A 22,793-nucleotide genomic window follows, 5' to 3' on the forward strand; every position below is an offset into this window, starting at 1 on the left:
CCCCCGCCGAGCGCCCAAGCACAGCCTAATAAAGCCTCCCGCATACCAATCTTAAGCTGCCACGTGGACCTCTCTCATAGGATGGGAAGGGATTGCGTGCCAATTCTCCATATTAGGAGTTGTTTGTCACAGGCCACAGTGGAAGCCGGCGCCATCTTCTAATGGCGGCCACGGTCTAAATAGAATGGCTCACCACAGTTGGTGAGGGCATAGAGAAGAGGGAAAGAATCCATGCATGCTGTTGTTGAAAATGTAAATTGGTATCTCATTGTGAAAAACAATATGGCCGTTCCTCAAAAAATTAAAAATAGAACAACTATATGTTCAGTAATTCTGCTACCAGGTATATGTCTAAAGAAAAAACACAAAACAAAATAACAACAACAAAAAAAAAAAAAAATACTAGTATCTAAGAGAGAAATCTGTATCCCCTCTATGTTCTTTTTTTTAATATTTATTTTTTAGTTGTAGTTAGACACCAAGGGTATTGTACCTTTTTTTTTTTTTATGTATTTTTATGTGGTGCTGAGGATTGAACCCAGGGCCATATACGTGCTAGGTGAGCACTCTACCACTAAGCCACAACCCCAGCCTTTGCACAGGCAATTTTTAAAAATCAACTATTCTTAGGGCTTTTATGATTTGATTTTTGATAGCACCGCAGGGCATAAATATAATCAAGGGCTAATGGGAAAAGACTTCAGGGCTGAGCAGTAGGCTGTAGGCATCAGTCTCCTTCCTCATCATCCCAAGGTAGCTGGCTGGGCAGAGCTTCTCCCCATGCACCCTGGTCCATCTTCAACACAATGTCTTCCAAGGGCCAGAGTTGAGAATACAACCCAGAGCACTCCTGTGTGAGAACCATTCCTTCTGCATGCCTTGTTAGAGCCTATCCTAAGATGGTCAAGGGTACACCAAATTTCTGTAAGCAATGAGAAATATCAAAGACATCATCAAAGAACCTTTAGACCCAGGAACAGAGCTGGGACCTAGGATTTCACATGAACACTTACATTCTCTTATATTCATTCCCTGGTTGGGAAAGAATAAAGCAAGGAACAGAAAAGGTTCCCCTCTGTGTTCTTTGTAGCACTATTCACAATGCCAACATAGAGAAACAACCTAAGCATCTACCAATGGGTGAGCAAAGAAAATGGTGTGTTTGTGTGTGTGTGTGTGTGTGTGAGCACATGTGTGCGCACCATAAAAAAAGACAATCTTGCAATTCAAGGCAACATGGATGAATCTGGAGGACATTATGTTAAGTGAAATAAGCCAGTCACAGAAAGCCAAATACAGTATGATCTCACTTATATGGGGGACTCTAAAATAGTCAAACTTACATAAGTGAAGAGTAGACTAGTGGTTGACACAGGGCCTCGGGTGGGATAGGGTTGGGTTGGAGATTTGGTCAAGGGATACAAACTGTAAGTTATAATAGGAGTAAATTATGGAGATCTAGTATATAGCCTAGTAACTATAGTTAATAATAGTATATTGTATACTTGAAATTTTTTAGTAGATCTGACACATTCTCAGCTCTCTCTTTCTCTCATGAACGCACACACGTGCGCACGCGCACACACACACACACAGTAATCGTGAGGTGATGGATGTGTTAATTTACTTGATTGTGGAAATCACTTCACAACACATACGTGTGTCAAATCACATTTTATATATGTTGAATATATATAATTTTTCTTTTTTTTTTTTTCAGTGCTGGAGATTGAACTTAGGACCTTGTGTATGCTAGGCAAGCACTCTACTACTGAGCTACACCACGAGCCCAAATACACATAGCTTGTATTTGTTGATTATACTGCAAGAAATAGGTGGGGGGGATTTAAAAGCTTTCCCAAGACATTAGATGCACCTTTTCCTTGTGAATGACAGCATTATTTTGTTTTCTAATCTCCTATGCATGCTTTCTGAAATTCTTTATTTCCTGAGTTAAAAAAAAAAAAGAAAAAGAAAAGTTTTCTTGGATGAAACAAAAAAAAATAAAGAGAGAGAGAGTGTATGACACTGAGAGTAGTCAGTGAAAAGGACCTAAAGTGGAAGTATATCTGGTATTTTCAAGTGATAGCAAGAAATAAAGTGTGGTTGAGTAAAAGAAGTAAGGGGGAGAATGGCAGGAGACAGAGAATATTGGAGAAAAAAACATCAAAGACTTTGAGGCCACCATAGGAATTTTGGCTTTTTTTCTGAGGCCAATGAGGAGCTATTAGAAGATTCTGAATAGAGGAATAAGGTATCTTACTTGGTATAAGAACTAGAAAGACTCACCGCCTTTTCTGCTGAGTCTGTTGGAACGGCAAGTTACTAATTTGCTACTGAGTCCAAGACCAAAGTTAAAAATGGTGACCAGAACTGAGAGGTAGTGAGGGAGATCAGGTAGAGCAATGCCCTGGAGACACTGTTTGGACTTCTCGGTTATATAAACATATAAATTATCTTTTTATTTGTTTACTTAAGTGAGTTTTAGATTATTTTGTTTTCATTTGGAACCAAGGAGTCCCAATGTAATACAACAGGAAAATTATCAAATAACTACAATTATGTATGCTTCAGCCATACCATTCTTGGTATGGAATTTCTCTCCTCAAGTATTAGTGTAATCAACAGGAAAGTCTACAGAAGATTTTTTTTTAAATGTCTATGTAGTTCTTTATCTTCAAGGCCTGGGAGTTGCAACAATCAGAGGTGCCTTCTTTGATGTTGTACAAAGACACTTAATCTTGGAACTGAAAGACCTGAATCCTAGCTCCAGTTCTGCCACTACCCAGAAGTATGGCTATTCACAGAATTTCCCAGAAGCATGGCTATTCACAGAAAAGGTGGTGAGTCTTTCTAGTTCTTACACCAATTCACAGAATTTATGTTTCATTCCAAGAGAGGTTTTAAATAAACCTAAGAAACTTTGACCAAAGAGCTTGATTACTCTAGGTCTTTGTTTTTACTATATAAAAGGAAAAGATTGGACCACACTGTTCAATTTCTTTTCACCGTCATCTTTCGTGTTGTCCAAATTTTAATGACACTTGATGATCAGAAATATGTGATGGTTATTCACTTGACAAGTGCTCTTAAGTTTTGCCACTTGAAGCGCTTGGAAAATCACTAACGTTTTCTCATAAAATTCATAGAAAATCTCATTTCATAGAGTGGCATTTGAACTGCAATGGCAGTTTTATAGAACAGAAGTGATTATAGCAAATGAGATTAATATCTGTCAGATGACCAGGAGGTGACAGTAATGTAAACCTTAGCCACACTACAGCAGTTCACCAGCATCTATGGTACAGACTGTGGTAACAGTCTTTGTGTGTGTATGTGTGTTTGGTACCAGGGATTGAACCTAGGGGCACTGGACCTTTGAGCCACATCCCCAGCCCTTTTTAGATTTTATTTACAGACAGGGTCTCCCCAAATTGCTGAGGCTGGCTTTGAACTCTCCATCCTCCTGCCTCAGCCAACCAAGCCACTGGGATTACAGGCGTGCACCACCACACCCAGCTCCTTAACCGTCTTGCTGGTGTAAAGGTGCCCTATTAGTTTTATCTGACATGAAAGGTTGCTAAGAAGTATGTTCAATCATTTTCCTTCTATCAGTTTTCTAGTCCTCCTTACTTTTGCAGGTAATTAGAACACCTACTCTCTGATCTCTGAAAGTTAAGACAATATAAAGGAAGGTAAGTTGGGGCATGAACAAACTTAAGGAGTAGTTTTGCTTTTTTATTTTTTTATGTTTTTGTTTTGCTTTTTTGGGTTTTTTTTAATGTTTTTTCCTCACAAGACTAAAAAAACTTTCTCTTCTAAGGAGTATGTTCTGAGTTTCTTGGAGCAACAGTACAGGCTTTGTCAACAGCTTTGAGAATGACTACAGTTTGTAGAATGTCTTCAGTGAATGTTAAGTGCAGGATGGTGAGAAAAGAAGGGCAGATGACCGGGATGGGCTCTTCCCTTTATTTCTCCATTATTCTTCTTGCCTTCATTGGAAGGAATTTCAACATCTTTGAACTTCTTTGTAGCTTTTGCTGCCATGTGTTGTTAGGGTAAATCAACAGTTTCATTAAAACAAGATTCCTTTTTTAATGAAATAAGCTTTATAATAAGCCATTATATAATCACAAATATAAAGAACTATGAAGGATTTAATCATAAAATTTCATCTACAGTATTTTGCTGTACATCAATTTAAAGCCTAGGTATTTCTTAGGAAACAGATAATCTGTCAATCAAATCAGTCATCAGTTCATGTCACTTCCATCTTCAAATACATCTTGAGTCTATCCATATGTCTTCATCTTTACTGCTACCATCCTATTTGAAGCCATTCACTGCATTTATTTATTTATTGGCCTGAACGATTCCTAGTCTCCTGTCACCAAAATGTATTCTTGCTTCCACTCAATCCATTCTTCACACAACTGCAAAGTTCATCCAAAAATGTAAACAAGATTATGCTCTTCTCTTGCCCATGTCCTCCTCAGGCCATGGAAATGGGGTTCTCCCTCGGTGGAATGGGCTGGCTGAGAAATACAAGCTAGAAAAAATAGAATGAGGGAAAAAAAATCACAGGACACAGAAAGTAGTTTCAAAAGCTGGGGCAGGACGGGCAAGCCGATCAGACAGATGGAGCTTCTAGACTCTGGCAAAAAGGAGCAATGGGTTATGTGCATCTCTGTAGCCACTCTGAGGGATCTTCCTAGCAGAGCGGAGATAAAGGTCACAAGCACTGGGCAGTCGATTGCCCAGGGAGAACCATGGATAGTTCTCAATGCCAAACCTAAATCTCCCTAGCTACCATACGGAGAGAAGACCTTCATGTAATTCATGGATGGCTTCCTGCAATCTTCCACTACTTTAAATCTCCCAGTGACTTTGTATTGTACTTAGAATAAAGTTTCTTCCCTTGCTCTGTTTGAGATTCTTCTTACGTCTTACTCCTCCCCCCTTTGCTTAAGATACTCCACAGCACTGACATTCTTTCAGTCGCTTGTTTTCACCTTGAAGTTCCTATTACTTTGAGTTTTCTTTTTCTGGCTCATCTCATAACTGGCTCACTTTCCTTATTAAAGCTTCAGCTTGGGGCTGGGATTGTGGCTCAGAGGGAGAGTGTTCACCTTGCATGCATGAGGCACTGGGTTCGATCCTCAGCCCCACATAAAAATATAGAGATATTAAATGCTCATATCCTCTGAGAAGTCTTTCATCACTAGTCTATCTTAAAGAACAACTCCCCCACCCGACTTCCATATGGTACTCCCTAGTACTTATTGAGGATTCTGAGATTACTTTGTTTGCTAATGTGTTCATTCAGTAATTTCTCTTTCCACATTAGAATCAAAATTTCCACATTTGCTTTCAAAGGGCAGAAACCGTGTTCTTCATCACTGAATCCCCAGTGTTAAAATCAGCATGTGTTTTTAAATGACACTCCGTAAACATTTCCTGGACGATTGGATGAATAAAAGTAGCTTGAGTTGACCCAGCAAAATCATTTAAAATTGCTGAGTGGAAACAAATATGAGAAGCAAAGAAAGAATCCAAAAAACAATTTTATTTTAGAAACCAGAATTGTCACTCAATCATGAGAGTGGAAGGATGGTGCCAGACATGTTACAGGTCGATAACAGGGATCTTGAGACTGTATAACTTACAATATGGAAAGGAGGAAAATTTGAGATGGACGTTTGTTACATTTACAAAATCATGTTATTCCATTCCAAGTTCTGAGGTTCTTCCTATTACTAGTTAAACTGTAAAAGTAACTCTCTGCCATTAATATAATGAGCTAGTGTAGCTGGCATCTTGTGTTATTTGTGGCTTTGACTCTTAGTTGTGAACTTCACATGTTGTGAAATTTGCACGTCCTGTCTGCTGCATGCTGCACAGCCTTAATTTAGAACTACCACTTTAGTTAGTCCCCTGAATGTTATGGCATTTCTTCTATGACTCACTTAATTATTAGGTGTTTTTTGGTGGTTGTTCTTTGAGCAACTCCAAACAGCTGTTATAGGAAAATAACTACAACCTTTTTATCACACCTAAACATTAATAATGAATCTTTAACATTATCAAATAACCCATTGATTTTAGAATTTCTCAATTGTTCATTTGGTCCATATTTTGCATTTATTTGATTTGTCTCATAAACTTCTTTTAATCTATAGAATTCTTCCACCACCCGCCATTTTTTTTCTTGTAACTTATTTGTTGTAGGAACCCAAATATGGATCCAGTAGAGTTTTGCATCCTCTGGATCTTCCTGTTTTCATGCTTACGGTGTGTTTGTTATTGAATTCTGTGTAACTGGATGATATGTAGAGAAGCTTGTTCATACTTAGGTTTTAATTTGGGGGAAGACTATGACACAGGTAATTTTGTCTGTATTTCTACCAGCAGACACATCTGTCTACTTGTCTCTTTGTGAAATTGATAGATTGACGTGTTCAGTTGTTGTTGGCCTATTCATCCATTGTAATATTCTCGTCAGGTTCCATCTAATAGTTCTAATAGCCATTGATGATGACTGCCTAAAGGTATTCTTTCATTAGTGGTTTCAAATTGATGCTCTTTTCATTACTGTTCCTTCATCACATAATAACTGGAGCTCTTCAATAAATAACTTTCCCTCACTGACTATTTAGATGTCTTGCTTTATTTTGCTTTCAATTTGGTTATTATATTCTCTCATCTTTATTTTTGTTTTACAACAGTGTAGACCATTTATTTGGTTTCAAATTAATACTGACAAATCAGGATATATTATAAAAAATTCTAGCTTTTGCTCCTGTCCTTTTCCTCATTTCACTAACATTTTTTAAATTTTTTATTTATGCTTCTATTTCTTAAAATGAGAAAATATAATGTATAGCAGAACTTGTTAACTATGAAACTTGGATTTTTTCACTTACTTACATGTCCAAAGAGAGTTCACTCCTTCAGCAGTAGGGAGGCATAGTACCTATAGAAACTCTATTCATCTTTAGTTCTCAAAGATTGATGCAGTAATCTTTTTTTTGTCCTGTTATTGGAGATAAGAAATCTTGTTAGGTTGTGATTTCAGTATCACAAGGAAAGCAGGAAAATATCTTATTAATTTAGTTAAAAAAAGTTACTTCTATCAAGATTCATTTGAGTCTTATTATTACTTGTCAAATGAAATACATACCTAGAATCTTTTAATTTCACTGAATTTATAAAATATTCAATAGCAGAAAAAGTTTCAATACCATAAGGCCTATCACTGTGCCCACAGAGTGTTTAGTAAGTGTTGATCATAGAATTATAAATACTTCTTTCACTTGGGCTTTCAATCAGCTGAATATATTTCCATTCATTTATTTTTGTTGATTATGACTTTGATAAAAGAGGATGCTTTCTAAGTTGTCTTCTTAAAATGGATCTTCAATGCCTAATTGTTGTTGCTATTGTTATATTATTATTTTACTTGTTAATCTATTATTACAGAAAAAGCTATTTCTACAAATGTTCTTTTTTGTGATATGTTTTGAATAAATGATACTAATGGATAAAACACATGATCTTCTAATCATCAATCATCTTTCTTTTTTTGTTTATGGGTCATATTGACATTTTTCAAAGGACTGATTGTAGTTAAATAAAGTACAATATGAAAATTTTCACAATTCCAGTCATGATGATGAATAAGCAATATGAAGTACTTGGAATTAGGGGGTAGTAACTTTAGTCTGATACCCTTTTTATTTATTTATTTATTTATTTGATACTGGGGAATAAACCCAGGGGCACTTTACCACTGAGCTACATCCCCATTCCTGCTTCTGTTTTTTAGATAGATTGAAGAGCTGTGATTTGAATCATGGTCCTCTGACTGCCTCATGCCTGCACTGTGCTGGGAACTTCCTGTGGAAAGGTGCACGTCTAGATGGCCCAGTTGCTGTGGTGACGCCTAGCCTGAGGAGGCTCTGAACAAAGGTGCAAAGTTATATCAGTCTGGACCATGAGCTCAGGCACCAGCACCTAAGGATAGAGAATTCTAAGCATAACAAGATGACCCTAATGTCTTGCCAGTCCTGTGTCCTTCAAGTTGTCTGCTTTACTGAAACTGTTCCACAAATAACCTTTTGATGAAACCTATATAATAAATGTGCTGTACTAGCTCTGGGTGATTATTCCTCCATCAGAAGGTAATGTCTTACCTAGCTCTAGCTTTCTCTTTCTCTATGTGTATCTATTTATCTTTTCTCAATCCCCCAACTCCCTTCACTGGTTTCTGAATGAATGGCTGTGCAGGATGCCACAAGATAGGGTCTTGCTAAGTTGCTGAGGTAATTCTTGAACTTGCGATGCTCCTGCCTCAGCCTCTTGAATCCCTGGAATCACAAGCATGTGCCGCCACACCTGACCTGATATACTTTTTATATATATAATTCATCATATAACATTTTAAGAATTATAGCCTTTCATTTTGTCTAGGCCTGGTAACAATTTCCCTGGATTCTAGGTATATCTTAGCACTATGGTGCAGCTTGATAAAGCTGCCTTCGTGAAAATGACTCACTGAGACATCACTAAGTTGACACATGATTATGAAACCCCAAAATGTGCAAACATATTTACCTCCGTTTTGACTATTTTAAGAAAAGGGAAAGACCCAATGTGACTTCTGAGTGATCATCTTCAGCTTTTCTCAGAACAACAAGCTCCTCTTCTATTTATATATTTTAAATGTCAAGAATAGATACATTGTTTGCATTTACATATTGTTTCCTATTATTTATTAATACCATCCTTGAATGTGTCCTACATGTTCAAACAATTCAAGCAGGTCATGTTTTTCAGATTGACTAAATTAGTAGTGTGAGTGTCATATCTGTAAAGAGCTCTACTGAATAGTTATTGTAAGCAAACATGAGCAGTAGTGAACCCAGAGGGGGTAAAAATCACAGAAGTGATTGGATCCAGACAAATAAAAATCCCAGACTAATACAGAGACCAAACAAAACAACAGGGGTTATGATCTCTTGAGACCTTTCCAAACTTGAAAGATTTTGACTAATAAAATCCAAAAGTTAGAAGTCTAAAAGATCTGGTTTCTCAGTAAGTCTTGAATTTGCCTTGCTCTCTATCAACCCAGAGCCTTTATATCACTCCTCTTTAATTCATCAGTAACTTCCATATTATCAAATCAAATGGCCAGTTCTCAATTTCAGTCCTCCTGGTATTCAACTTATCTGTGCCATTGGTTCAGCTGAATAATCCTTTCTCCTGTAAATGCTACCTTCACTTGGCTTCCCAGAATACCATACTCTTCTGCTTTTCCTTCTGAGTTAGCTTTTTATTGCTATGACAAATACCAGAAGCAACTCTAAGGAGGAAATATTTATTTTGGCTCATGGTTTCAGAGGTTTCAGCCCAGGATTGGCTGCCTCCATAGCTTTGGGCTTGAGGTGAGGCCAGTTTCCAAATGCTAGGGTTTCCCAGCTCTCAATTTCTAGACCTCTTCTTGAATTGCTTTAATACTTTAGGGAATCTCATTGAGTTATGACTTTACCTATTATCTATATACTTTGAAAACTTCTTAACTGGACTACATCTTATCAAATCTAGGAAGTTATCCATTGTTAAGTCTCACTATTATTTTACTTAAAACTCTAGAAAAGGAAAAAATGCTACCGATTTAACTAAAACTCAATGCCTTAATAATTCTGCATGACATATAAATCAGTTCCACCAACTCTTGTCACTTAGACATTTCCTGCATCCATTCTAGACAATGTGCCAATTTCTTCAACCCTCAGTTATATGAACTGGAATGTGATAGGCAATTGTTGTGCACATAGATTTTTTTAAAGAAGAAAGAACATAACTTCATTAACTTGTGGTTGTCTCTACCACTTAGATCCCAGTAAAGTCCTTGGCCATTTGTTGCTGAAAAAATAAAGAATTATGGTCAGTCCTCCAAAGTAAACATTTACTTCAATAAAACCAATTATTGCTTTGTTGATTTGTTTGACCCTACCTAGATACCAAATAAATTTAGTTCCAATGATGAATCATAGTCTACTTTTAAAAAGTCATTTAATGGCAATTAAAGTCAACATATACAATACTGACAATGTACATCATTCAGTTGAAATGATGACAGCATAGCAACTATGACCGAATTTATGAAGTCAATGAAACTACATTGCTCTCTGACTGACAGTGATTATAAATCGCCATCATTTGTAAACTGCCTTCTAATTTCAGAGAACACATGTGTGTCTTTGAATCAGTGAAATAATGAATATATGCAGGGACAATATTCACTCAATTATTTAGATCTAAAACCTTGTAGTTGATCTAGATTTCTGTTTCACTCTCACCCTCTTCTCTGATCAGAAAATCTTTTCTCTGCTATAAAATATATTCTGAATCACATCTCATGACTTCAGTTGCCACTATCCTAATCCAAAGCACTACCTATACTTCTCTTGCTTTGTTTCTAGGCTTGCCTCACTATATATTTTCCACTGACGGTCTGAGTGATCCTTCTAAAATGTATGACAGATCTCATCACTCTGCCAAAAATCTCCAAGGACTTCCCATTGCACTTAAAATTCTCAAGTCCTTACCATGGCCTTATGCAAACTTTCTCTCCAATTCACCTCCTATCACTAGTTGAGAGCCACACTGACCTTGCTGTTCTTCAAATATGTCGAACATGGTCCTAACTGTTGTCCTGAAACTTGCTATTCCTTCCGTCCAGGAGCCTTCGGCCTCAGTAAAGGTAATTCTCTCACTACATTCAGGCCTCTGCACAAATGTTACCGCTTCAGAGGGAACTTTCCTATTTACCACTCACAACTGCCTTTAACCTGTTTTTCCTTCATATAATTTATTTCTCATATTGTATTTCTATTTGTGTAGGCTCTTTCACTTCAATTAGATTGAAGAATGTATAAACAGGAAGGGATTTTTTTGGTCTGTTTATTTTGTGTAAATTGCTGTGTCTACAGGACCAAAATCAGTGCCTGGCAGATAATAGAAGCACAACAAATTATTTGAGTGAATGAATGTATAAATCAAATACACAAACAATAAAAAAATTAGTATCCAGAACTTATAAAGGACTCTCATAATTAAAAAGATAAATATTTTTAACAGAAAAATGAGAAATTTAGACAATTAACAGAACAGGAGGCTCAAATGACCAATAAATGCATGAAAATATGTTCAACCTCATTAACCAGGCAAAGTAAAATTAAACCCAAAATGGTAAGACCATTTCTCATTCATCAAATAGGCAAAAAAAAATTAAATCTGATATAGATTAGAAAAATAAATTATACACAGATATAGAAAAATAAATTATACTTCTAATGGGAGTATAAATTTGAATAATAATTTTGAGGAACCAATTGGCAATACCAAATAGATGTACGTACATACAACCTAGAAATCTCACTTTTGTTTCCTCTTAAATATTTTACATCTATGAAGAGACTTGTAGAGGAATGTTTACTGCAGCATGATTTTTTTATTTTTTAAAATTATTATTTTTTTTTAGTTATAGGTGGACACAATGTCTTCATTTTACTTTATGTGGTGCTGAGGATCAAACTCAGTGCCTCACGCATGCTAGGCAAGCGCTCTACCTCTGAGCCACAACCCCAGCCCTGCAGCATGATTTATAAAGTAAAAACTTACAAATAATCTGAATGACCACCATGAAAAGAACGGACTTTCTTCAGAATAAGCTCCAGGGTACTACTATATGGCAATTCAAATGAATGAATGAGAGCAATTTGTGTGCACATGGACAGATCTCAAAAATAATGTTAATTTAGAAAATATTTTATAATGTCTCATTTAAAAATGTTCTGTAGGGCTGGGATTGTGGCTCAGTGGTAGAGCGCTTGCCTAGCATGTGTGAGGCCCCAGGTTCGATTCTCAGCACTGCATATAAATAAACAAATAAAATAAAAATCCATCAACAATTGATAAAAAAAAATTTTAAAAAAGCATGTCCTCTAAATATCTATGATTCATTTATTTTTATGCACTGCTGGAAAATTGAAGTCTTTTTTCATCCTTAAATGAATCTCTTTACTGTCTTACCATCTCCTCTTTTCATTTGTTAAGAAATAATTTTCTTGCTGTTATAATAGAAAAACAATACTTGTTTCTTGGCTTGTTACAAGATTGTATTTCCATTCACAAATTCGTCATGGTATATTAAAACACAAATGAGGTAGCTATAATCAATGGCAGTGGAACTCTAAAATACAATTACAGTGCTTCACAATTTGACTAGAAATGACAGATTGTAATTTGGATTACAGTGTATTACAATTAATGCTAAATTGCCAATAGCAAACACATTTAACCCCCCTGCACACTTGCAATCAGTCAAGCATGAGATAAAGCATATCAGGGAACACAAATCACTACAAAATGAAAAGTCTACACACTTGCAGAAGAAACAAGGCAGCATCCATTTCTGTCAAAGTCCACTTTTATTTAATTCTTTTGTTTTAGAATTTTAAAAGGGGGCAGGGGTTGTGGCTCAGTAGTAGAGCGCTTGCCTAGCATGTGAGAGGTCCTGGGTTTGATTCCTCAGCACCATATAAAAATAAATAAAATAAAGGTATTGTGTCCAACTATAACTAAAAAGTAAATATTAAAAAAAAGAATTTAAAAAGTAATTCTTGGAGGTCTGGAGTTGTAGCTCAGTGGAAGAGGGCTTTCCTAACACATGTAAGGGACTGGGTTCGATCCTCAGCAACACATAAAAATAAACAAATAAAATAAAGGCATTCTGTCCGTCTACAACTACAAAAACAAATTTAAAAATAAATAAAGTTATTGTGTCCACCTACAATTAAAAAATGCTTTTTAAAAAACATAATTCTTGGAATAAACCATTTCATCAAATTTACTTACAGTAAATTAATTTGAGGGAAAAAAATACTTCCAATATGTCTGGTGAAAAGAGTTTTTCTCTTTACAAAGAACTGGATTAGGAGCTGGGGTTGTGACTCAGAGGTAGAGCATTTGCCTAGCATGTGTGAGGTGCTGTGTTGGATCCTCAGCACCACACAGAAATGAATAAATAGGGTAGAGGTATTATGTCCAACTACAACAACAACAACAAATTCCTTTTTTAAAAAAAAGAACTGGATTATAATATGTCCTTCTTTACATGGAGAGTTTTATAATTGGAATGTATTCTTCATAAAGAGAATACTAACAAACAAGGTACTTGTGACTGAAATTAAATAACCTTTGATAAACCATTCTTATCTTCAAACAGGTCAAAGTTTGTTAGCATGCCTCCAGAAAAGCTAGAAGTCACATATTTATCCTGAGTCTATATTTGAATCACAGAATATTGGAAATTTCCCTTAGGAATAGTAATATGACATCATGAAACTCATATACTCTCTTTTCATGATACTAAGTTTCACTTTATGAATTTGAAATTACATTCCAAGGATGAATTTTTCTCTGTTGGATTGTGCCTGTTCTAAAGGTTATCATTCTATAAGCAATTATCCAGAATTGCTCCATATGCAAGCTCAGAACAAGGATTAAGTTAGCTTCTTTGTGGTGAAAAATGAACAACAGGGTACAATTTAATAAGAAGAATTAATCTACAGTGGTACCACAATCTTCTAATAGAATCCATGCCCTCTTTCTAATTCACTCTCAGAAAGTAATTTAAGGGTTGAAAGAACTGGTTGATAATTAACCTTTTAGAAAGCTTCAAGGAAGAAGTGTTCTTTTTATTTGTCAGTTGTTATTAGTGTCCCATAAACTAACCATTAAGTATGTGGTCTTGCTCTTATGTCCCCTCAAGTGTTTGAGCCCAATTACTAGTCATGGCTACAAAAAACCCAATAACAGTGTCTGTCTCTGACCCACTCTGACCTTAAGCAATTGTTGGGGGACATTCTGCTTCTCACCAGATTTGCTTTTGTCTTCCCTGTAACTTGCCCCATTCCTCTAGGATTAATTATTCCTGTGGTTCTCAATCCTTGGTTACATAGTAGGATCATTTGAAGAATTAAAAAATATATCTATGCTCAGTTCCTAGCCCTACCAATATTATTGGGAATGGGGTACAAGTATCAGCATAGAAACTCCCCTAATGTCTCAAGATTAAGACTATATCTTCTGCCCTATCTTTGTACTTCTTTTCTTCCCTGTCTCTGGTTTGTGCTATCACTTCAAACTTATTTTAGCAGTAGTGCTCTAGTGAAGGAATCCCAATAAATAATACAACTTAAAGGCATGAACAATTTCTTTAAGGCAACTTAAATCGTTGTTTTTTTTTTTTTTTTTCCTTCTGGTACGGGTACTGGAGTTCAAACCTAGGTTCTCATACAGGATAGCAAGTGCCCTACCATACCTTCCCACCACTCTAAATTTTATTTTTAGAGAGGGTCTCAGTAAATTGCCCAGGTTGATTCAAATTTATGATCCTCCTATCTCAGACTCCTAAGTAGCTGGGATTACAATACATGTTATCACATCCAGCTAAAAGCTGTTTCTGTGTTTTTGTTTGTTTGTTTGCTCATTTTGGTTTTTGGTTCAGTGCTGGAGATGAAACCCGGTCTTTGCATGTGCTAGGCAAACACTCTCCCACTGAGCTACCCCCAGTTTTAAATATTTATTGCCTGCAAAATCCTACTTTCAGGCTCTATAGAGATCTAGAATTGCATAGAACTTAAAAACCACTGTTAAAGGTCTTTAAATGTCATCTAGAAGCATTTACAAAAATTACTGGTATCATAGCAACTTCTCATGTACTTTTCACACTCGTGTTCACCTACAGGCCAGACTGAGCCAATGGGGTAATAAAGACATAACAATAGTTTTTATCTTCAAAGGAGTTTCTGGCCTAATATAGAACACAGGAAAATAGATAATCATACTTCATCCATCGAACAGTTACTTAATGAGTGCCTGTAATGTACTGGTCATTATTCCAGATACTTAGAATACAGCAGTGAACAAGCAGACAAAATCCCTATCCTCCCTGATTTTATTTTCTAACCAGGGAAAATACACATAAGCAAAATAAATAACTAAAAAAACTATGCTATTTTAAAAGGAATAGGAAGTGCTGAAGAAGTTATAATTTTAAGGTGATTGGACAGGAAGTCATGGGGTACAATGTGGGAATACAAGAGAGACATCATGGGGACTGAGGTTGTGGCTCAGTGGTAGAGCGCTTGTCTTGCATGTATGAGGCACTGAGTTCAAACCTCAGCACTACATAAAATAAATAAAGGTATTGTGCCCATCTACAACTAAAAAATACTTAAAAAAAAAAAAGAGAGACATCATGAAAAAAGTTATAATTGACCTAAGTAAAAGTTAAATTCAGTGAGTGGTAGGGTTAGGGTCAAAGACTGCAAAAAGTAATGAAGGGAACAGAAAAACATGGAGGTCCCAACACGAACTTCCAAGAGATTTAACTATAAAATAGGAAAGAAGAGAGGCTCACAAAGATGGAATATTGGGGGGTGCTGGGGATTGAACACTGGGCCTTGCACATGTAAAAAGATGATCTACCCTTGAATTTGCACACCCATTTATATAAATTTCTAGACAAATCAAAATAATGCATAGTAAAGGAAAGCAGAGATGGGAGAATTACAAAGAAATATGATGAAATTTTTGGGATGATAAGAGTTCACGATTTTTACTGATAATTGTTTCAAAGGTCAAACTGGTCAAATTGTATACTTCATGTATGTGCAATTAATGTTATATTTATATCAATATATATTACTGTGCCTCTAGATTATTTTAAACTTAATATACCTATTGTTATTTTTTTTTACTTATAGCTTATCTTTTTAATTTAATTTTATTTTGGGGTAACAGGGATTGAAGCAAGGGGCACTTAATAATTGGGCCACATCCCTAGCCATTTTTATTTTTTGAGACAGGATCTCACTTTTTTTTTTTAATTAGCTACACATGACATTACAATGATCTTGGCAATTCATACATTTGTATCATTGGATGTTATTTTTAAATACATGAAGTTTTTCATTCTTTTTTAGAGCTACCTAGAATCCTATTAAATACATATACAAATTATTGCTATTGTTATTTTACTATTCCCTTACTGAGCTTAATTTACAAGTAATGCCGCATCAAAAATTATCGTACAAACTCATTTCCTTCATATATGAGGATATTTACAGGATATATTCCTAGAAGTAAAATTGTTAGGTCAAAGGAAATACCTTTACAAATCTGCTTTTGCCAAATTGCGTTCCAGGTCAGTCGACTTTCAATGCTAGAAACAGGACTCCAGATATTTTTTATTCATTTATTTATTTATTTTGGTATCAGAATTGAACCCAAGCCACTTAACCACTAAGCCACATCCCCAGTCCATTTTTAAATTTTGAGACAGGGTCTCACTAAGTTGCTGAGGCTGGCTTTGAACTTATAATCCTCCTGCCTCAGCTTTCCAAGCCACTGAAATTATAGGTGTGTGCTACCACATCAGGTACATTCTAGATATTTTTAAACAATTCACTTGTTTTGGAATTCATGTTTATGAAGGCATTAGGACAGTTGAAGGAGTTGGGTTTAGTAACCTGGGTTAAGCCTTCAAGAGTGAATCCTATAGTAAAACAATTTATTCACTAATGGAACTATAACCCCTAGCTACAACCAATGTGGAGATAGGAGTCATTAAGGATCATACCAGAAATCAGAGGCCACCAGTATAACCTCTCACTCGTGGGAAGCTGGAGAAAGATCTACCACAATCCAGGGATTCAAATATCAAATTAAGAAGCTGCTGCCCCCACCACTGCTTCTCCATATCCTGTATGCTGGAGGACACATGCTTGATCACTGTGGCACAAACATGTTTCCTGCCACCCTGCACGATTCAAGGAACATGGCCTCTGCCTTACTTCTGCCCTTTAAATCTTGAGAAAGTATATTACAGAGGAAAACTAATTAGCATCTAGAATCTACCTACTAAAAAAAAATCTGGGAAACATCGTATTCATTTTTCAATCTCTGCAACTAGGAGAGTAAGTAAATTGGTGGTTGGGTAAGTAAATCCAGAATTCATCGCACAATTCCTTAGTGATTGTTCTAGTTCACACCTCTCTCAACAAAATTACTTGCTTTCCCCTTTTGTACCAATAATATCCAGAACATAATAATGTTTAATAAAACTAACATAAATTTTTAAATAGGTTATAAACATACTCTCTCAGTATAGTTTTCTTCTGTTAGTAGTAAAGTTGAACATTTTTTTTCTTTTTTTTTTAGTTTGAATAATTTTATGCTTTCCTGTGAAAATTCTGTTTATAGTTTGACTTTTTTCCTTTAGAGTTTCTGGACTTCTTATTGGATTATAGATGTTATTTATATATTAAACAATATATATTTAAGATTTGCAAATATTTACTCCAAATTTATCATTCTTCTTTAGACTATACTTATGGTGCTTTTTGCTATAAGTAATTTTTTGCTTTTTTACCAGGCAAGGGGTACAGCTCAGTAGAGTGTATGCTCAGCATGCACAAGGCTGATTTGATTGATTCCCAGCATCACCCACCCACACAAAAAAAGCCATGCATTTATTTCAGTAATAAAATTTATCAATGTTAATACATGTATAGTGAAGTTTTACTGTGAATTTATATCAAATCCAGAAAGACTTTGCTACACTAAAATCTTTTAAAAATTATCTCATGGCTTTTTCAGAGTATTTTTATTTTTGGTACTGGGGATTGAACTCAGGGGCACTCAACCATTGAGCGACATCCCAACACTATTTTGTATTTTATTTAAAAATAGGGCCTCACTGAGTCGCTTAGCGCCTCCTTTTGGCTGAGGCTGGCTTTGAACTTGCTATTCTCCTGCCTCAGCCTCCCAGTCACTGGAATTACAGGCATGAGCTACCAAGCTTGGCCTTCTCTGGAGCGTTTTAAAATTTCAGTCAGTATTCACATTTAAAGTTAGAAGTTATTTGGGTATAAGGTATAGACCAAAACTTGTTTTTTAGTTATCCAGGTGTTTTACAACCTTTTAATGAAATAAACCATGCTCTCCCCACTGAGTTGAAATGTTACCTTCATCCTGTACTAAATCCCCATATCTGGATCTATTTTTGACCTTTTTATTGTCATCTAATGATCTGGGTAGTCATATGCCAGTACCAAACTGTTTCAGTGACTGAAAAGCCTGTTTAAATATTTTATAAGGTAGGTCTGCTTTTTAGTTTTGCTGGCTAGCTTTGATGATTCTTCTTTCTTCTCTTTCTTCTTCGTTTTTAGTTGTTGATGGACCTTTGTTATTTATTTGTATGTGGTGCTGAGAATCGAACCCAGTGCCTCACTAGGCAAGCACTCTTCCACTGAGCTAAACCCCATCCTTGCTTCTTTTTTGTAGCAACTTTGAAATCTGCTATCTAGTTTTTTTTAAAAACATTCTGATGTTTTTATTGAGACTGCACGAAATTTGTAAAACTAGCATGTGTATGACATTAAGCCTTTTTATCCAAGGAGTTTGACCTTTTAAGGTAAAACACAAGTTTTATATTTGTGCTTTTGCCTATTTCTTCTTTATTCATAGGTATTTTCTCTGCTTTGCTCTAACATTAAATGGGTCCTTTTCTTCTATTTTATCTTCTAATTGGCTATTCTGTAAATAAAAGCTTTGGATTTCTGTGATTAATTTTATACCCAGTGACTTTATTAGTTTTAAGACTTTCAGTGAACTCAAGCTTTGCATTATCATCAAGTAGTAATTTTACCTCTTTCTCCATTTTTGAAAAATATTTTTTTAGTTGCAGTTGGACACAATAACTTTACTGTATTTATTTATTTTTACGTAGAGCTGAGGATGAAACCCAGGGTTTCACACGTGCTGGGCATGCACTCTACCACTGAGCCACAACCCCAGCCCCTCTTTCCCCATTTTAATGCTTCTACATTCATTCCGTCACATCTGTTAAGTATTCTCCCCTAGATTTTTAAGTTCCTAAAGGACATGAATAATTTTTGTATCCTTTAGAGAGAACCAGCTAAATGCTCTGCATAGACTGGTTTATAATTAATGTCTATTTTAAAAATGGAAACAAAATATCTGTTAAATTCTGCAACTGCCTCACTTGCTTATTTGTACTTTCATCAGTCCTATCAACAAAGGATAGCAAAATTGACTTTCTTCCAAAAAAAAATATATGTATGTATGTGTGTGTATATATATATATATATATATATACACACACACACATATATTTTTTTCCACTACTTGGGATTGAAGCCAGGGGTTGCTCTACAAGTAGCTATATCCTCAGCTCTTTTTTATTTTTTTTTTTAATTTTTATTGTTGGTTGTTCAAAACATTACATAGTTCTTTTTTTTTTTTAATTTTAATTTATTTTTTAGTTTTCAGCAGACACATCTTTGTTTGTATGTGGTGCTGAGGATCGAACCCGGGCCGCACGCATGCCAGGCGAGCGTGCTACTGCTTGAGCCACATCCCCAGCCCCATTACATTACATAGTTCTTGATATATCATATTTCACACTTTGATTCAAGTGGGTTATGAACTCCCATTTTTACCCCCTATACAGATTGCAGAATCACATCAGTTACACATCCATTGATTTACATATTGCCATACTAGTGTCTGTTGTATTCTGCTGCCTTTTCTATCCTCTACTATCCCCCCTCCCCTCCCCTCCCCTCCCTCTTCTCTCTCTACCCCCTCTACTGTCATTCATTTCTCCCCCTTGTATTATTTTTCCCTTTCCCCTCACTTCCTCTTGTATGTAATTTTGTCTCAGCTCTTTTTAACTAAGGGTTTTCATTTTCATATTTGCTTAAACATTCTTAGCAATATTCATACATTGTCTCTAGCAGTTTTTCTGAAGTTATATATGGTTTCATTTAAAAACTACACACATTAGGAATACTGTGATTGGAGGAAATCATCAGTCAAGCTTCAAATCAAATGGATATAAACATTAAAAGATTAAACGCTTTCCAGACTTGGGTTGTCCAGACCCAGAGGACTCTTGTACTTTTAATGTGGTTGAAGTTTCACACTAGAAAGTGTCTCAGGATGTCTTAAACATGTTTTGCCAGTCATCACAGACAGGATTTAAGTCCTGAAATGATTAGAACTACAATTACTCATAGGAAATCACTGTCACAGAAAGAAAACAGACATAAGGAATACCAACAAAATACACACTTTGGTTTGAAAGATGTCAATATTCCAGTCTTGTAGGGTAGACAGAACATCCTGTTGAATTAGATGAGACATCACAAGAGCTTGCTTCAGAAAAGGCCAGTATCAAGCCAGTCAATGAAAATTGTCCTAAGTGAAGAACAAAAACAAATGCTCCAAAAATACAAAGAAAACCAACTTCAAAAATTTAAAAGAACAGCGAGATAAAGCTACATGGGGATTACTTAAAATGGGTCTTTATAGACCTGATGCATCTTGTTTTCTTTTCTCAAATCAAAATGCTATGAAAAATGAGCCCAAAAAAGGGGGGGGGGGCTCTTCCATCTTCTGCATGGATTACAAGATCAAAGGCCAAAGACCAAATTGAACAAACTAAGATTGAGAATGGGATTGATGTTTGAGCAATTAGACCTGGTCAAAGACAGACTTCAGAAAAGAAAGTATTAGACAAAGAGAAAAAAGTTGTGTGGCCTGTTATACCCATATCAGTGAGAATGACCAAATCGGTTTCTCAAGCAACAATACTGACTGTCAGAACAGTCTGAACTAACACTATAAGAAAGCCAGTCACAAGAGCCACTAATGACATGAACCTGAAAGAAAGGCACCAAATAAAGGAAGACCTGTGAAAAAGAAACAAAACCTGAGAAGGTTGTTTCTTTTAATCTTGATAATGAAGAAGATACTTTGGATTCACAAAGGAGTGCAAGAAATGGAAGGGATTCTGATGAAATCTTATCAAAAATGGTAAACTTACCTAAGAAAAATCCTGCAAAAAACAAAGAGAATTCCTTTGCACCTAATGGTTTTATGTTTCATTCACTGGATGGTTTCAAGACCTATCAAGTAACAGTCATGACTCCCACAAGTGCCAATGCTTTCTTGACACCCATTTATACCTGGAACCCTTTAGAACCAGAAGGTGATAAGACTCAAGAAGCAAAAGAAATCTAGACCCAAAAGTGTAAAACTTACTCTACCAAGACAGCCCAGCAAGATTCAAATAAATTACAATGTCCTTTGGGTTCTCTAACAGTTTTGAGTCAAGAACATAGCTTAAATCAAAATGAAGCTACTACTAAAAATTCATATGGCCTTTCAATAAAAATGTCTCATCATTTGAATTAAATGAAGGTCAGATATCTCAGCCAACACATGATATGCCATATTTCAGAAATATTCTAGTCAGAAACTAAAACTGACTTCACACTGCCTTGAGTGGGACAGGAAGCTTGAACCAGACATTCTAGATGATGCTAAAGATCTTATTTGCACAGCAGTTGGTCAAACAAAATTCCTTATTAAGGAAAGATTCAAACAGTTTGAAGGACTGATGAATGATTAGGAATATAAAGGAGGTGAAATGGAGACTACCTGTGCAAATCTAGATGGATCTGGGGGCATGAGTTTTCAGAATGATGTAAATTGAAAATTCAACAATCTGACCAAACTCGAGGAATCTGGATGGCAAAACAATAATGCCACAAATATAGTCTTCTGGAAAATACAATGTTTCAAGCATGGCAAGTAAACACAAATAGGATGATGGTGGAAGGATTGCAGCTAGAAACCACCTCACTGCCGTAAAAAAAAAAAAAAATGCAATAAGAGAGAAAATTAAACAGAAAGAACACTCCTATAATATAGGGGCAACAGCCCCTATAATATCAAAGGAAGTTGAAAAAATAGTTTTCCATGCTGGGTTTTTCAGAACTAAAGAGTCCTGTTAAATCATTCTCAGTACTTTCCTCTGAATGTCTTTCTCAAAGACATGGAACACCTAAGTCCATCAGCAAAGCCATACTGGAGAATGAGGCTGATGAGGACCTTCTAAGACATATGATGTCACCAGAGAATCCTGATCCGCAGAGCACCAAAAGTGAACACATTGATAAGAAAATTTTGTTTTCAAATATTTCTGAAAGCAGGAATAGCATAGTAGAAGATGCTCAGTGTCCTAGATTACAAGGTTTAATTGAAATAAACCATGATGAATATGGAATTAACAAAAGGGGAGAAATTTCAGATGTTGCAGAAAGAAAGGAACGAGAGTCTTCAATTACCTCACAAGATGTTTTGATGAGTAGCCCTGAAAAAAATATATTATCACAAAATAACACCTCACAAGAAACTAACCCTTCTCAATTAGTACTACTTGATAATAGAAGTGTCATTACTGAATGCCATCTTCTTGATTTGGTCTAAACTTCAGTAATCAGATAGAGAGGAGACATCAAGAACATGCCAGACACATCTCTGTTGGTGGTAGTCTAATTACCTTTTCACCTCTAAGGCCCCTTAGTGGAGAACAATCAGAAGAATTTTAAATTTAAAAATAAATTTAAACATTTTCTTCATATTACCAATGCTGTGAAATATTTTTAAACAGTTGGAAGTTTCAAGATGTATTTGTGTTCACTTCTATTCAATCAACTTACATATGTCATCTAAGTGTATTTTTAAAAATGTTTTTTTGTTGTAGATGGACACACTATCTGTATTTATTTATTTTTATGTGATGCTGAGGATTGAACCCAGTACCTCACATATGCAAGTGTATTTTGGAT

General features: G+C 35.7%; 1 long non-coding RNA gene and 1 pseudogene across 1 annotated transcript; both read left to right on the forward strand.

Annotated features, from left to right (window-relative positions):
• Positions 1-59: 59 nt before the first annotated feature.
• Positions 60-19,080, forward strand: LOC125617401. Its single transcript, XR_007348377.1, has 3 exons — positions 60-197; positions 1,068-1,077; positions 19,069-19,080. It is a non-coding gene; the product is annotated as an uncharacterized LOC125617401 (long non-coding RNA).
• Positions 19,081-20,097: 1,017 nt separating this feature from the next.
• On the forward strand, positions 20,098-22,553 carry LOC107140052 (annotated as a pseudogene).
• Positions 22,554-22,793: the final 240 nt, after the last annotated feature.

The sequence above is a fragment of the Marmota marmota genome, unplaced genomic scaffold (genome assembly GCF_001458135.2).
Source record: "Marmota marmota marmota unplaced genomic scaffold, marMar, whole genome shotgun sequence".
Classification (NCBI taxonomy): domain Eukaryota; kingdom Metazoa; phylum Chordata; class Mammalia; order Rodentia; family Sciuridae; genus Marmota; species Marmota marmota.